Source organism: Humulus lupulus, chromosome 5 (assembly GCF_963169125.1).
Source record: "Humulus lupulus chromosome 5, drHumLupu1.1, whole genome shotgun sequence".
Taxonomy (NCBI): Eukaryota; Viridiplantae; Streptophyta; class Magnoliopsida; order Rosales; family Cannabaceae; genus Humulus; species Humulus lupulus.
The window spans coordinates 181,308,984-181,326,539 of NC_084797.1; the positions used below are offsets into that span (position 1 = coordinate 181,308,984).

The 17,556-nt window shown below is 37.9% G+C and overlaps 1 non-coding gene across 1 annotated transcript; it reads left to right on the forward strand.

Annotated features, from left to right (window-relative positions):
• The first annotated feature begins 5,562 nt into the window (after nucleotides 1-5,562).
• On the forward strand, nucleotides 5,563-5,669 carry LOC133781242 (small nucleolar RNA R71). Its single transcript, XR_009870029.1, has one exon. It is a non-coding gene; the product is annotated as a small nucleolar RNA R71 (small nucleolar RNA).
• The last annotated feature ends 11,887 nt before the right edge of the window (nucleotides 5,670-17,556 follow it).

Below are 17,556 nucleotides of genomic sequence, written 5' to 3' on the forward strand. Positions count from 1 at the left end.
CGCGACCGTGCTAGTGTCCTAGAGGTCTTCGGATTTTGAATTCTATTTGGGGATTCAAAGTTCGTAGTCCGACTGTGCTTGGGTAGGGCGCGGTCATGCCAGTGCCCCATAAACCCCAAAGTTTTTGTGGGTGCGACCTCGCCAGGGGCATGTGCGACCTCGCCAGGGGCATGTGCGACCGCGCTAGGTGCCTTAACATGTGAGTTTATGAGCTTTTAGGGATAAGGCTCATGGTTCCTTGGGTTTGTTTTGGGGCCCATTTGGGGGCTCGGGGGATGGTTTTATCACCATGTTGACTAAAGAAAATAGTTCCAAGGATTAGGATTAAGATTGGAACATGGGATCTAGAGTTAATCTCTAATGAATGTATCATTTACATTGTGACTAAATTTTCCGCAAGGCTCAATATAAGGATCGCATTCAGGATCGTTTCACCTTCCACACAGGAATCAAGGTAAGAAAACAGGCATATGTATTGGCCCTGATTATTGAATGTGGTTATAACCATGCCTTGTAGACCTGTTTAGATTTAAATGTCTTTGGACTATATTTACTTATGTTGCATATGTTATTTGTATCTATTTTCACATGTCTGGAATGATCGACTAGGGAGCTATAATCGGTGATAATCATGTTAAAAGTAGGTCACTATGGCAAGGCCACTATGGGAATGCGGTGCACACTCATTCGACATAGGGGCCGTATAAATCAGTTAAATGCTTGTTTGAATATGCTCATAATTGTGAAGCATGTTGTTTATGATTTGTATTCCATTGTATATTTTTTTATGCTTGGTTCGCTTTTCTTGCTGGGCCTTGGCTCAAGGGTGCTCTGTGGTGCTAGTAAGGGCAAAGGAAAGTTGGACCAGCCACGAGTTGGAGAGCTCTGGGGGCAGTCTGTACATACTCAGCTTGCTCGAACACCACGACTAGGAATCCTTTGAAGGACTTTGATTATGTCCTATTTTTCCACGTAGGCTGACAATTTTTGTACTTTTTTTACATCTGTATTTCGTTTATAAACTCTTTTTGGGATCCCTTATATATAGTTAAACCTTTTAATGAAAAGTTTAACTTCTTTGACCATAATTTTTAATACCTAAACTGTTACTTAACTTTAATTACATATTTAAGTCCAAATGGCTCGCTTAACGAGATAAGCACTATTTTAAACACACAGTGTAATGACCCTTGATTAGTAGGGCGTTACAGGTTTGGATAATAAGAGGCTCGATGGTCCTTGATGGACCAAATATGCCTCGATGGATTTTAGGAATAGGGCACACCGACTAGGAACGATGGTCCTTAATGGAGATAGCTCCATATACTTTCACTTAGATAGGTCACCTTGACAAGGTACGATGGTCGTCGATTGACCTCGATAGGTGTTGTAAGACTTTTGAACTACACAAGTGTACGCAATCGTAACAAGTAATAAAGTGATAAATCAAGTATCGTTCCCAAAAGACTGTTATTATCTACCAAAAATTAATCTTTAGTTCTAATTGATTCGACAACTAATGAATTCTAAGTTTATAAAACTAAAGGAATAAAACAATAAAACAATAAAATCGAACAGTAGAGAACTCAATACTAAACATTAATTCAATGGAATGAGAATTAGAGTAATTAACTTCATCAACTATCCACCTATGCATCTCTAATGTGAATTTAAGAATTTCTATCACTATTGTGATAGCAGATTACAATTATAAATTATATTCTTACTAGGACTTATAATTCTCTACAATAAGCAATCTCCTACATCTCTCTAGTAAACTAACATATTGCAGGCATTATACACGTAGTCCCTAAACCACACAAATCATACATGTACTATTCTCCAATATAAATCTATGCCTGCGTCTCGGCTATAATTCCTAAATTAATAACGACGCGGCTCCAAAAGGTTGCACCATGGCCCTAGTTTGCCTAGAACCTTCAGCTCTCTGTTTCATCGTAGGGCTGCAGCTCTAATGTTTGATTTTTGCCAATTTACTTCTTTTCGGGGTCAAATATGGTCTTTTCATCAATTCTTCCATAAATCCTGAAATATTAACAAACAAAGGCTACAAAATCATCATACTGCATAAACATAGCTAAATAAGCTCCAAAAATTCCCTAAAAATACCCTCTAAAACACTATAAAAACTACTCTATCAAACTCCACCAAACTTAACTTTTGTTCATCCTCGAGTAAAACTATTGACATTTCTAAAACAAATAAAATTAAACATGAATAAAGTTTTAACCTAGCAAGCCTCAACCTCAAAAACACCATGAAATACAAGCTCTGAATTTTCAACTACGTTTCAACCAGAATTTCAATAAAATCAATTCAATAATCAACTTCAGTCTTCGCTACACCAAGCAGCCTTAACCAATAAATAACACAAAATCACAATACCATATACATGTCAAATCTTCCAAATCATTCCATCAAAACCAAATATTTCATATGCTTGCATAATTCATCAATCTCCTTTAATATGATAACACATACTCAAGAATCAAAATGACTTTTAAGCTTATAACGAAAGGCTTAAGATCACGTAGGTAAATAAAAAGTCATTTAGGCTCAACTACACCATAAGCATACAACTCAAACAAACTAAATTTCCTCAACTTGAAAACCCACAAAAAATCCCCAAATTTCTCAAAATTTTATACTTTGAGAGAATTCATATTCCTGATTTTTTTTTCTAATGATACTACACTCCCCCAAACTTATTTCTTTATATTCTTATTTGGAGTATAGTTTATATTAAATATATATTTTTCTTCTCTCAATTTTTATTCTTCCATTAACAAAAATTTCCAAATATAAACTCCATTACAAACCACCCCCAATCACTTTTTATATGCTCATGGTATATCAAAAGGAGAGATAAATAACAAAGTTTCAATTAGGCTCAAAATAAGTGTAAAACAACAAAAGAATCATGTTAGGCTCAAAATTGGGTAACTAGGGATTTTATACATTACGGTTGGCTTGAAAGGCTCAATCATTCTAAAGAATTGCCTAAGTCATCTTCCTAAGCATGCATCATTCCAATTCAGCTCAATCAACAAACTATGCAAATTCTAGAATATTTTCAAATCTCGATCCACAAATCCACAAAACCACTTAACATGCATATATTAAAGGATTGTAAGAAATTTATTAATTAAGGCTTTCATGGAAATTAAAACTCAAATCAAAGCTAATCACTAAATTAATAAAATCACTCATATCACATGATTATAAGTATCATCCCCTTCAAATCAACTTGATTCATAACTATAAACAACTAAAAAAACTAAAAACGTGAAAAACAACTAACAAAACACTAAAAACCAATGAAAAACAAAGTAAAATCTCCCCTAAACTTAAATTACACAATCCCCCAATGTGTCACGAAAAGAATAATGGAAGACGACGTACCAAAAACGCACCACATCAATATGGTGGTTATTTTTCTCTTGTGGGTATGCGCGTCATGACTCATTTATAGGACGTCGCGGCTCCTGGGTCTCTCCAAAAATCCCTGGGCCTTTGACTTCTCAAGGGCCACGACTCTTATAGGGAAGCGCTGTGACTCAAAATAGGTACCTGCGTATTTTTTTTTATGTTTTCTCAAGTTTTCACGATTTCCACGGTTCAAAATTGACAAATTAAAGTATAAAATTATATAAAAAAATAAAAGTAAACATAAAAAAATTGTTCAAACTTAAACAAAATAACCACACAATAAAAAGTTTGGGATGCCTCCAAAGGGCGTTGTCGTTAAACATGAGTGGACGCTTGGTTCTTGTTATTGCAAATTAGTGGAACTTTATCTCGCTCATGTAACATTCGAATCTTCTCACCAAAGAACCTTTTTAAACTATGAAGCACTTCTTGCATACAACTTTTAACCATGGACCTTTGCTTAGAGACTTCCAACTTGTTCTCTCCTCTTTTTATCACATCAATTCTACAACAAGTTGGAATTTTAGTTGTTGCAAAGAAATTAAATGTTACTTTCTCTTTTTTCACTCATAACTTTAACTCACCCTTTTGTACATTGATTAATGCCTTACCAGTAGCCAAGAAAGGCCATCCAAGAATTATTGGAATATTTTCATCTTTCTCCATATCAAGAATAATAAAGTTTTGCAGGAAAGATGAATCTGTCCACTTTCACCAATACATCCTCAATCACTCAACAAGGATGTTTAACTGAACGATCGGCCATTTGTAAAGACACGGTCGTAGGTCAAGCTTCTCCCAAGTTCAACTCGTGAAAGATTGATATAGGCATTAGATTCACATTGGCCCCTAAATCACATAATGCCTTTGTCACCACTGAGCCCCCCTATAAAGCATGGGATACTAAAACTACCAGGATCTTTAAGCTTGGGAGGTAGATTCTTTTGAAGTATCGCACTGCACTCCTCAGTAAGTGCCACTGTCTCATAGTCCCACAGTTTCCTTTTCTCTAACACAACTTCTTTCATAAACTTCACATGACTGGGAATCTGTTCTAATGCTTTAGCGAAAGGTAAGTTGATGTGAAGCTTTCCAAATACATCTAAAAACTTGGAAAACTACTTGTCAAGCTTATTCTTTTGAAGCCTCTGAGGATATGGGATCTTGATATGGTGATCTATGCTCATTTGTGGCTTCTTATCTAGGTTCTCAGTAACCTTTGATCCACTCACTTCATTCTTTTCTCCTGTATGTTTTATCTTTTGTTGCTAATTCACATCCTCTTACTAATTCTTTCTTGGCTCTTCATACTGCGTTCAACTCCTTAAAGATATTGCATTGCAATACTCTTTTGGGTTTACCTCAGTAGTGCTAGGAAAATTTCCTTGAGCCAGGTAGCCAACGGACCGATCGAAGTCTCCAAACTCCTTATAGATTCCTTGGTTTCAGTACATCAGAATGTGGTTCAGGCTGCTTCATTGAAGTTTGTTGCTGTGAGGGTCTAGCCTATGGTTGATAGAATCCAAGATGAGGTTTTTGATAAGATTGTTGGGGTTGTGGCTGTGGAGATGGGAACTTGGTTTGATGAGATGGTTGGGGTTGTGGCTGAGTTTGAGGATAGGGTTGTTGTGTGGCTTGGTTATTCGTCCATGAGAAGTTAGGGTGGTTCCTGCACCCTTGGTTATATCACATTGTGAAAGGGTTGTTGGTTGGCCTTTGGAAATTCCATATGGCTTCACTTGTTCCATAGGTATATTATTCATATCCATGGCAGGACACTGATTTAATGGATGGGCGCTCCCAGATGCCCTACATAAACTCTGTACTTGCATGGCTTGGGCTAACAGGTTGCTCTGTTGTAACTCTTTCATTAAAGCTGCCACTTGAGCTGTAAGCATGGAAATAACATCCAATTCAATCATACCAGCCACCTTCTTTTACTATCCCCTCTTAGTTGGCTAATGGTAATTATTCATCGCCATCTCCACTAATGATTTGTAAGCTTCATTAGCACTTTTGCTCATGAACGCACCTCGTGCTACAACATATATTATCGTACGAGTAGTACCATTTAACCCATTGTAAAAGTTGTGGACCAGCATCCACTTCTCTATACCATGATGCGGGCACTTCCTTAACAACTCTTTGAATCTCTCCCATGCATCATTCAACGATTTGCCTTCAGTATGGTAGAAATTATTAATCTTCCTTCTCAACTTTGCAGCTTTTGCTGGAGGGAAAAAATTTCTAGGAACTTTTGGGCTAACTCCTCCCATGTTGTAATAGAATTGGCTTACAGAAAAATTAACTAGCTCTTTGCTCGCTCTCTTAGTGAGAATGGGAAAAACCTTAGTCTAATCGCAATATCACTCACCCCTTCATCTTAAAAGTCGCACGCAACTCTAGGAAATTGGCCATGTGCAAATTAGGATATTCTGTAGGCAACCCTCCGACTGAACAGTAGACTACACCATTTGTAGTACTGCTTGCTTGATCTCAAAATTATTCAAAGCAATAGTGGTGTGTCTGTTGCATGAATGCACTCCCGTGACCGTAGGAAGCATATAATCTCTAAGCGTCCTTGGTCCTTGTTCAACTGGGACCTTTGCTACATTTGAAATATTATTAACATGAGCAAGATTGTTTGCTGCATTCCATTGGTTCTCAACAATGGCAAAGTCCAGCCTTCTCTTAATCTTTCTGTTTTGTCTGCAAGTTCTTTCAATTTCAAGATCTACTGGTATCAAGTCCTTTTGTCTACTTCATTTCATATAATAATATTTCCTGACAGCACAATATGAGCAACAAACCGAATGAGTACTAAAATAAAAATCAACTATATTAATATTTATACTTCAGTCTTTCGCAATGGTGCCACAAACTTGTTGTGAGACTTTTGAACTACGCAAGTATACGCAATTGTAACAAGTGATAAAGTGATAAATCAAGTATCGTTCCAACGAAGATTGTTATTAACTACCAAAAATTAATCTTTAATTCTAATTGATTCGACAAATAATGAATTTTGAATTTATAAAACTAGAGGAATAAAACAATAAAATCGAACAATAGAGAACTCAATACTAAATATTAATTCAATGGAATAAGAATTAGGGTTATTAACTTCATCAAATATCTACCTATGCCTCTCTAATGTGAATTTAAGAATTCCTATCTCTATTGTGATAGCGGATTACAATTTTAAATCATATTCTTACTAGGACTTATAATTCTATACAATAAGCAATATCCTACATCTCTATGATAAACTAACATATTGCAGACATTAAACACATAATCCCTAAGCCACACAAATCATACAGGTACTCTCGTCCAATATAAATCTACGATTATTTGACTATAGCATATTTATCCTTCATTTCTCATATCTCATGTTAAAATCATATAAATCATGTATATGGTGATCAAGCATTCACAAGCATTAAACACAAGTCAAACAATTCACAAAATTGATAAGGAATTCATAAAAACTTCATTAAATCATCATAAGGTTTCAAGAGAATCCATTAACACCCTAAATAAGAAAATTAGTTCATTCTAGACATAATAAAATCCAATAAACTAAATATAAACATCACGACAAGAGAAACTGGAAGATCTAGTTGGTCTCTAAGCTTTTGCCTCCATTGAGTGTTTCCTTTCATCTCTTTTTAGGGTTTTCTTTTCTTTAAAATAGCGTCATAATGTTGCTTAAATAGTAATTTGTGTTTTTAACGCAAAATTCCACTTTTCCCCTGCTTAAAATTCTCTAATCTGCACATTGACCGCCTCAGGCATCATGACCCCATAAGTTTGAGCCGTGGCTTATGTCCACAATTCGTTATCATCTCGTCCCTAACTTAGCCAGCACCACAACCCTACTATGCCTGCGATGCATATCTAATTCCTCAATTAATAGCGTCGCAGCCCTAGTTTTCCCAAAACCTTCAGCTTTTTGTTTCATCGCAGTGCCTCGACTTTAATGCTAAGTGCCGCAACTCTAATGTCCAATTTTTGCCAATTTACTTCTTTTTGGGGTCATCAATTCTTCCATAAATCGTGAAATATTAACAAACAAAAGCAACAAAAGCTTCATACTACACAAACATAACTAAATAAGCTCCAAAAATCCCCTAAAATTACCCCTTAAAACTACTCTATCAATAAGACCGTAATCATTTACTTAGATAGGCCACCTCGATGAGGGATGATGGTCCTTGATGGCCCTCGATAGGTTCATAAACCTTTATTTAGACAGCCACCTCGACGTAACACGATGTTCATCGATGGACCTCAATTTTTCCATAATTACTCATTTATATAGCCCCCCTCGACTTACCTCGATTAAGCTCGATAAAACCGGATATTTGGTTGTTTTTTTAATATTAATTTTTGACTAATTTTTTTTCCATATAGATTCGACTGTTTCCATATTTGTTGCATACAATGGTGTTTGGGACTTGAAGATAGGGATTGGATTTTAAGGGGTGTTGAAAATCAAGTGCTACCTATCGAGAAGGGTGTGACGTACGAGCAACTGCTTGACATTTTGTATGATGAACTTGAAGTGGATAAATGTGTCCATGTCTTGAAACTTGAGGTCCCATACACATGCCTCTCACAACCCTTCAAACCTACAGTTATGAAAAATGATAGGCATGTTTGCTCATTCATGGGGTTAGCATCGAAATCTGTAGGCAAGATGATTCCTTTGTGTGTAACTTTGGTTAAGAATGATTGTTTATTAAATGCATCGGCCTCTCCCAGCGTTAATAAAGATGTTCGATTTGAAGAGAACATTTCTCCCCCATGTCCTGGTTTCAGGGGAACTCAAAGTGAGGTTGTGACATTTGTTCCACAGATAAATCCTCAGGTTATTGTCAATGATGATATCCCTGTTAGAGATCGGCCCTATGTTCTTAACACAGTGAAGTACGATCCCTATGACTACGATCCTTATGTGAACGACGATCTTGTTGTTGATGCAGCAGATGTTGATGGGCTAGATAATAGGGTAGATTTTCCAACCCAGAGTGTAATGTCCTACTAATCCAGGACCGTTACACTGTGTGTTTGAAATAATGCTTAACTCGCTAAATGAGGCCTTTGGACTTAAAATGTGTAGGGATCCCAAAAAGAGTTTATAGCTATTACAAAACCAAAATAAATACAAAAGGCCAGCCTAAGTGAAAAAATCAGGGTTCATCCTTAGTTCCAACAAGTAATCTCGGTCGTGATGGTCGAGCAGGCCGCATATGTACACTCCGCCCCTGAAGCTCTCGAACTTATGGCTGGTCCAACTTCTCTTTACCTTTACTTGCACCACGTAACACCCATGAGTCAAGGCTTAGCAAGAAAACATAAACATGCTCATAACCATTTATTCAATAGACTATAGAATCATAAATAGCATGCTTAGCAGTAATAACCAATGCCCAGGCATGCATTCAATCTAAATAAGCAGCTATAGAGCCACCTCGGGTCTCATTGCCCTATTCCATATTAACTAGCCATAAATATAGTCAAGCGCACCTCACACTTTATATTCCAGGCAGCCATAAGGCCGTACAAGCATATATCACGCCTCTAGATTGGCCTAACCACATCGACCTATGTTTTGCACGCTATTTCCGGCCTCAACTTATAAGCCGAGCTGTTCAACTAGATATAACAGATAAACATACATCACTTAACATAGATATGCACATCGCATTATGTTCTAAGCGGCTATAGAGCCGTGCAACCGTATATCACGCTTCCGGGTTGGCCCAACCATAACGGCCTGTGTTCCACACTATATTTCTAACCACGAATGTTATGCTGAGATTCTATACTGGCCCAGTTACAACGGCTTGCATTTCGTATGCTAATGTCATCCTTGACTTATAAGCCAGGCTTCTATATTGGCCCAGCCACAACGACATGATAATGTCGTCCACAGCTTATAAGCCGAGCTTCTATATTGGGCATGCATTACGACCTATGTTCCACATGCTAATGCTGACCATGACTTATAACCTAAGCTTTTATATTCACCCTGCCATTACGGCATGCGTTAACCACGCTAATGCCATCCACGACTTTTAAGGCGAGCTTTTCAATTAGATACAAACAAAAAAGTATCTGTCACTTAATCCATGTATGCATAATGAAATTTAATCATGTTTATTCAAACATTACAAGCATGGTTACAACCATGTTCAATAACCGGGGCTCAAGCCCTAATCTCAGTCCATGTGTAGTTTTGTTACCTCAAGTCCTCAGAAATTTAGTTTAGCGACCCTGAGTGCGATTTTTTCCTTTCGAGCCCAGCGGTATACCCTAGTAACAACCATAACGAGGAATAACCATCAAGGAATGAACTAATAAAGTCTTCTAGACTAGGTCCTAGCATCTAGGACCTTGAATTCTACTATCCCAGGTAGTAGAATCATTCCCGAGCCCTTAGGTTTGGGTTCCCATAACCCAAAACCTCATTTTTTGTCTTTTTCCCAATTTGAGCCGCGGCGCTTGACTAGGGAGAGAGCCTGCCCAAATTTCCCCTGCACTTGCACAGTGGCGCAACCCACCAAGCGCTGTAGCGCCAAGATGGTTCAAGGTACCCTAGCCTCGTTTATGTTCATGAGGGTCACGACTCTCAAGAACAGCACTGCGACGCTACCCTCCAAACCCAGAAAACTTGCAATTTTTAGAAATCGCATCTCATTCAAATTCACCCCAAAATACATTTTAAACCAGGTTCGACCATCAAATTGTCCCAGTAACATAGAACAATAATAAATAACCTTCAAAACTCACTAAAACAACATAAACACCAAGATTTCAATGCTTTCTCAAAAAAAAAAAACACACACACACACAAAAAGACAACCCAAAGGCTGAAGAACTTAAATTACCTCTTAGAATTTGAATTCTCCACTGGATTCCTAGCCTTGGCTGCTCCCAAATCCTCAATAGCAACTTCAAAACCCCACCAAGATCTCTCTAATCTTGATCCTCCAAGGCTCAAAAGACTAAGAGAAGCACTTGAGGAAGAGAGAGAGAGAGAGAGAGAGAGAGAGAGAGTAACGAGAGAAGAGAGGGAGTGAGTTTTCCTCTTCTGAGTTAATCAACTCAACTTGGCCTTACTAACCAAATGGTCCAAAAGACAAAAATGCCCCCACTTCCCAACTTTCCTCTCAAACCCCATAAGGGAAAAATGGTCATTAGACACTCTAATCCCATTAAATCTCCAATTACACTTATAATTCCCAATTAATTCCGCCAAATACAAAATATCATTATTTTCCCAGAATACGACTCATACTCCAATGAGTCCCGATAACTCACTAAATTACCAAAATACCCCTTGGCTCACCCTGAGCCGGGTATTATTCCCCATTGTGACTTTACCGCTACCTTGCTCAAAAAGACCGACTCCTACAGATATATCCACATAATACTATTGTCTCGGTCATTAACACATTATAATCACAATTATACCCTCAGTGGGCAAAAATTACAAATATGTTCCTTTAAATGAAAGCCAGCCTTTTACGCACATTCAATACACTTAAACATGTATAACCAATCATAATATAATATAACTCATGAAATTCACATATTCACATAGATATTAAAGTAAATCATATAATATTCCAATAATGGCCTCCTAGAACCCTAATCAAGGCACTAAGCCATATTAGGAACTTTGGGACGTTACAACTATCCTCTCCTTGTAGAAATTTTGTCCTCAAAATTTACCTAAATAGCTCGGGATACTGATCCCGTATATATGTCTCTAATTCCTTGGTCACTTACTCGACCTTACTGTTCCTCCATAATATCTTCAACAGAGGAATAATCTTGTTTCTCAAGTCTTTAACTTTTCTATCTAGGATCTAAACTGGTCGCTCCTCATAGGACAAATCTATTTGTAATTCCAGATCCTCATAACTCAACACATGAGTTGCATTTGACATATATTTCTGAAGTACCGAAATATGGAATACATTATGAAACCCTGATCGCGACGGGGTAAAGCCAACCTATAGGCTACTTGTGCAATCCCTTCTAGAATTTCAAAAGGCCCCACAACCCAGGGCTCAATTTGTGCTTCTTTCCAAACCGCTTCCATGTTGATGTTGAAATGCCAATATTAATGTTCATAATCCATGTTTAATGATATCCTATCAAGGTACTCTATCAAATATCATATAACTAAATACATCTTTAGTTGTAATATATGAAGCTTTTGGTTGGTGGCATTGTTATATGTTAACGTAGAGCTATGGCTCAGGTCTAAGGTTTCTAGCCTAAAATCTTAAAGACTTCATTTATCATGTAATGTAACAAAATCATGAACATAGAAGGTAACCAACATATTCATCAACATAAGAACACATACTTGCACATAACTCAGATCAAACTTAACAAATTAAGAAAACTTTCACATATCACGAAATTCATCAATTATGTCATACAATACCATTCTGATATTCATACCACATAGAACTCATGTAATCATTCATCACATGCTTATCATATAAATCATCATCTTATACTTAACTCATCAGACATACACAATCAATGTAGTCATGCATCTCACACTTAAGCACAAAATGTGAGATTACTTACCTTAGGTCCTTAGTTATTTTAACTGCTCAACAAGAGTCAATCAATCAAATCCATAAAAATCTTATTCAAGGAACATCATTTATTAAATTCTATAAAAGTCGTAAATATACACTATTGAGGGTGTATATTAATGTTGACGCGGTTTTTTGCCAACAATGAATTAAGAAAATAACAAGGTTGAATTAGTGCTTGATGGTAAACCGTAGTAAGAAAATAACTCTCAAGATAACTGGTCTTTTATGTGGTTCAGTGGTTAAAATCCACCTAGTCCACGAGTTTATATTATTACTGCTTTTCTCTCTCTATTCTGACAGAGTTTTGGTATTACAGAATAATCGTCCCCTTTCCTATCCAATATTCTCAGTATTTATAGAGAAATTCCTTGGACAGGTTTGGGTAACCCCGTGAGTCAATCACGGATTTGCGTATTTATTACATTTATTATGGAATATTACCATTTATACAAGTCTCAACGACTCTTGAAGCATCCGTGGGATCTATCTTTACCTCCTCGAGCTCCTTAATAGCTTGGAGCTCTAACCTATCCTCGCCTATTCGTGGATCGATTTATCATTTGGGGTGACAACTCTATCCTTTATTCCTTGAGGTTCTTCCATCCCGGAGGAAACTTCCACTTCCGAGGACTTCTCAACTCCGTCACTTATGGCCATTGCTTGCTGCACGGGTTGTGATTTTCCCTTCATGGAAATTCTATAGCATTCCCTGGTAGCGAGCTGATCACCTCTGACAGTGCATATTCCTAAGGATGAGGGGAATTTGATTGCTAGGTGGCGAATAGAAGTTATGGCTTCAAATGCATCAACACAGGTCGGCCCAAAACTACATTGTATGCAGCTGGACAATTGACGACCACAGACTCGAGAAGCTTGGAGACAATTCATGGACCTTCACCCAATGTTACCACTAACTCGGTTGTTCCTATAGCTGCCGTCCCTTCACCAGAAAATCTATATAGAATCATGAAGGTAGCCTTCAGCTCGGTTACAGAAAATCCCATTTTTCAAAAGTGGGCCTAAAGAGTAGATTCACGGAACTTCCATTATCTACTAGCGTCCTCCTAACTCTCCGGTTGGCGAGCTGAACGGTTATCACTAGAGGATCGTTATGTGGGAACTGGACATGCCTGGTATCTTCCTCTGTAAAATTGATTGGTTATTTTTCCAATCGATGCTGCTTTGACAACCGTTGCTCCGGGACAAACTCGACTCCGTTATGGGATTTCAGCTCGTTGATATACCTCTTTATGGTACCTCTACTCGTGCCTGCAAAATGAGGTCCCCCTGAAATGGTGGCTATATCTCATCCTGTTATCGAAGGAGGATTGTCCTAATTCACATTAGCTCTGGTTTGATTCATTGGAGCTTCCGGAGCTGACAGAGTGTTTTGTCCAGCGGGCTGACTGGGAGTTGTTCGATTCCGAGCGTACTGAGCCAAAGGTCCTACCCTGATGAGAGTCTCGATTTCATCCTTCAGGTGTCTGTAACCGATATCATTATGGAATCGATAGAATTTTGAAGGGTCTCTCTATGCCCTTTGATTCTTTAACAATTCTGGTTTCTTCCACGAAAGGCGAGCAAAATTTTCCAAGACTCTCTAGTATCCGTGAGATCGGTATATGTTGTGTAGATCGATTTAAATTTCTCCATAGACTTGTTTTTCTTTGTTCCGTTCTGGTCACCCTCACCATTTACCTTTCTCTTGTTATTCCCCCCTTGGTTATTCTGGGTAACGGTTTGAGTCATAGCCGCTACATTTGTTACCACTCCAACGGGCTAGACAGGGACTTGGCTGGTTCCTGGGACGAAAGCTCGTGCCTCTTCTAGGTTAACCCACCTTTGAGCTCGGTTCAATAACACATCAACAATACTAAATCCTTTCCTCTGTTGCTCTTGCCATAGGTCGCCTTAACAAGGATTCTCGTTCTCATTGCCATGAGCTTAGAACTCTCGTCGGCGTCTCTAGCTCGTGCAGCAACATTGGCAAACCTACTTAGGTATGCTTTCAATGGTTCACCGGGTTGTTGCTTTATGTTTCCAAGAGAGTGAGATTTAACCCTAGCTGCTTGAGAAGCCCTGAATGCTCTCTTGAAATCAGCAGAAAACTCTTCCATGAACTGATTGAATGCCTTTTGTACTGTTTGAACCATTGCCTAGCTGGCCTAATCAAAGTCGAGGGGAATATTAAGCATCTTAGCTCGGGCCCAATGTTGTGGGACATCATCATGGTGTTGAACATCCCCAAGTGGTCAGACGGATCTCCATCTCCATCAAACTTTGACAAATGTGGCATCCTGAAACCCTGTAGATATGCAGTCGCCGCAATATTCGGGACGAAATGCTCGAGCTCATCCTCTGAATCACACTCATCCTTCTCTTTTTCTGATAGGAGTCTTTTCATCAACTCTCCATCTGGGCTAACCTTTTGAGGGTTTAATCTCTGGTTCCTTGGTTAGTCTGGGGCTGTTCAGTAGCTCCCGTCCTATTGTACGCGTTCTGCAGGTTGTTGTCCCTCCAAGTTTGGGCTTCATTTTGTGGGATATTCCCATTATCACGTACCTCAGATGGACCTCCCCCCTAACGAGTACAACTAACTCCTTCATTTTGAGCTGAATTTCGTCTCTGCAAGTTTAAATAATCTCGCAAATCAGGCTGTTGATCGAATCGGGGAATCTTAGCCGAACTCAGGTGATTTCTCAGATCACCTTTGGACCTGCCACTTTGGTGGCTCTCAGTCCAATAACTTCCATTAGCGAAGCTCACTGCTCGCGATTGAGGCTGAGGATCCGGACTATTGACTCGGGTCTGCGGGACATAATTAGGGGTAGACGGAGGAGGATTTCTCCTACTGTCCCCATAAGCAGGAATGTCTCGAGCAAATGGAGGAGGATTTCTCCTACTGTTCCCATGAACCGGAATGTCTCGTGCAGAACGAAGCGGTGTCGGATGTCTTATGGGTGATGGGGGATGCCTGACTAGCGAGGCAATTCTTGTCCCGTCAGGGAAAACTAAATTAGCCAGTGGTCTCTCTGCCCCACCATTTCTAGCTCTTTGCGCCTGGCGATCCGATCGTGGCGCAGGAGGATTGGTCGGAACATTTTGTCTCTATGAGCTTGCTCCGACTCCCCCTTGTGGGTTGCTATGGGTATTACCATGCGCATGCGACGGAGGTACCGAACTTAGGGTCGTAGTTCTAACCGATTGACTGACCTGCCGATGATCCCTGGGAGGGCCACAAGGCTGAGAATTTTGGCGATCTCACGCTGTGGGCACAAAACTTCGAGTGGCAGTTCTGACTGACCAACTTGGTTTGGATCGGTTATCCTTGTGGGACTTATGAGAATCACTTTCCCTCTTTCCGACATTAATGTCGATTGCAAGAGGGTAGCCGTGCCAAAACCTCCTCGATTTGCCTATTTGCCTTAGCAAGATGGCTCCTTAACTACATGTTTTCCAGTTCTATTGCAGTTAAGTAGTCTAGGTTTGGATTCGGCGGCAATGACGCTGAATTCCCAGTATCGCCATGGCCCACCGGTTGCTTTCCCGGTCGTTGCTGAACTTCAGGGCCATGCTCATTTGAAACAGCGGTATGGTGGGCCCCCTGCCCACCAGGCTGTTCCATCTCATTGTCGTGCATCGAGCGAGTGACCACCATGATGAGATTTGATTGGGATTTTGATGACATCACTAACTTTCCTCTCAATGAAAGCACCAAACTATTGACGCAGTTTTTCGCCAAAAGTGAATTAAGAAAATAACAAGGTCGAATTAGTGCTTGATGGTAAACCAAAGTAAGAAAATAACTCTCAAGAACACTGGTCGTTTACATGGTTCAGTGGTTAAAATCCACCTAGTCCACGAGTCTATATTATTACTGCTTTTCTCTCTCTATTTTGACAGAGTTTCGGTATTACAGAATAACCGTCCCCTTTCCTATCCAATATTCTCAGTATTTTTATAGAGAAATTCCTTAGACAGGTTTGGGTAACCCCGTGAGTCAATCATGAATTTCCATATTTATTACATTTATTATGGAATATTCTCATTTATACAAGGGTATGATCTGATCATGCAATAAATAGACTCCTAATATCTGGGGCATTAACTATCACAAGCTGGCCATAAACAATCGTATAAAGTATCTGGGTCTTCGGGGATCCGCGGACACGCCATATCTTCAATTTATCACGAGCTGAATACATCATCGAGCTCGTATCATGGAGGCCATGCCTTATAAATACTATAAGCTTGCACTTATCAATTTTTGCATCCCTAGCTCGTACAACCATCATGAAAATCGTGCTGTCTATATGGAATGTACATGGACTCTTTGGCTATTTCTTCCATGCACTTATTTGCCAGCTACATGCGACCTGAGGGAAAGACCTGTGTTGAAATTAGGATACACAATTAACAATTCTTGAAACCACACAAATGATAATAATAATTATTATTATCATCATAATGCTAATGGCACTGCTACATCGTATCCATTTTTATAAAACACTGCTTTAAACCTTGTTTTTAATATAATATACTCTTATGAACCAGTAACAACAACAACAACAATAATAATAATAATAATAATAATAATAATAATAATAAATGTTGTTTATAAATAAACTTATTTCAATATTAAACGAATTTTAAACATATTTATAATATTAATAACAAAATACTTCAATAACAATATATATGTAATAATCATTTTATAAAAGAAATCATATTTTTCATATAAAATTGTAATAATCAATATAATGACAATAATATAAATATCAATATTTATATTACTATTAATTAGCCATAAAACCAATCACATTAATATAATAAAATAATTTCTACAAAATTCAATGATTTTAGAAATATCAATAACTGTAAGAAAATATTATTTTATATTATCTTAGTATTCAAATATTAACCAAAATATTAATACACAATAATAACTATTAAATAATAGTTTTACTATGAATCACAATTTACATATATATATATAACTATATTCTAGATTTACTTAATGAAATAATAAAAATAAATTATAAAAATTAACTATTCATAATAATTTCCATATTAGTAGAAAATTAATAATATATACATATATATATATATATATCTTCCTACAATTTATTAAGTGCCCATTATTTTCTAGAAAATTAGGCACCACAGCAGTTATAAAATGGACAATCCCAAAATCAAAACATATATATAATATATATAACCCTAGACAACAAATATAATTATAGAAAAATATTCATTGCATCAAGAATATATTAATACACATAATAATAATTACTTCAATTAATCACAATATTTTAAAATCACAACATATTGGTCAAATAAATTATACCACAATAATTGGGATTTCAAAACAATTTAAACGATGATTTCTCAAGCTCAAAACAAACTCTAGAACCTCAACAACTAAGTTTTGACAGTCAGTTTATGGTGGATCGTGGTGGCTCGTGGTGGGATAGCC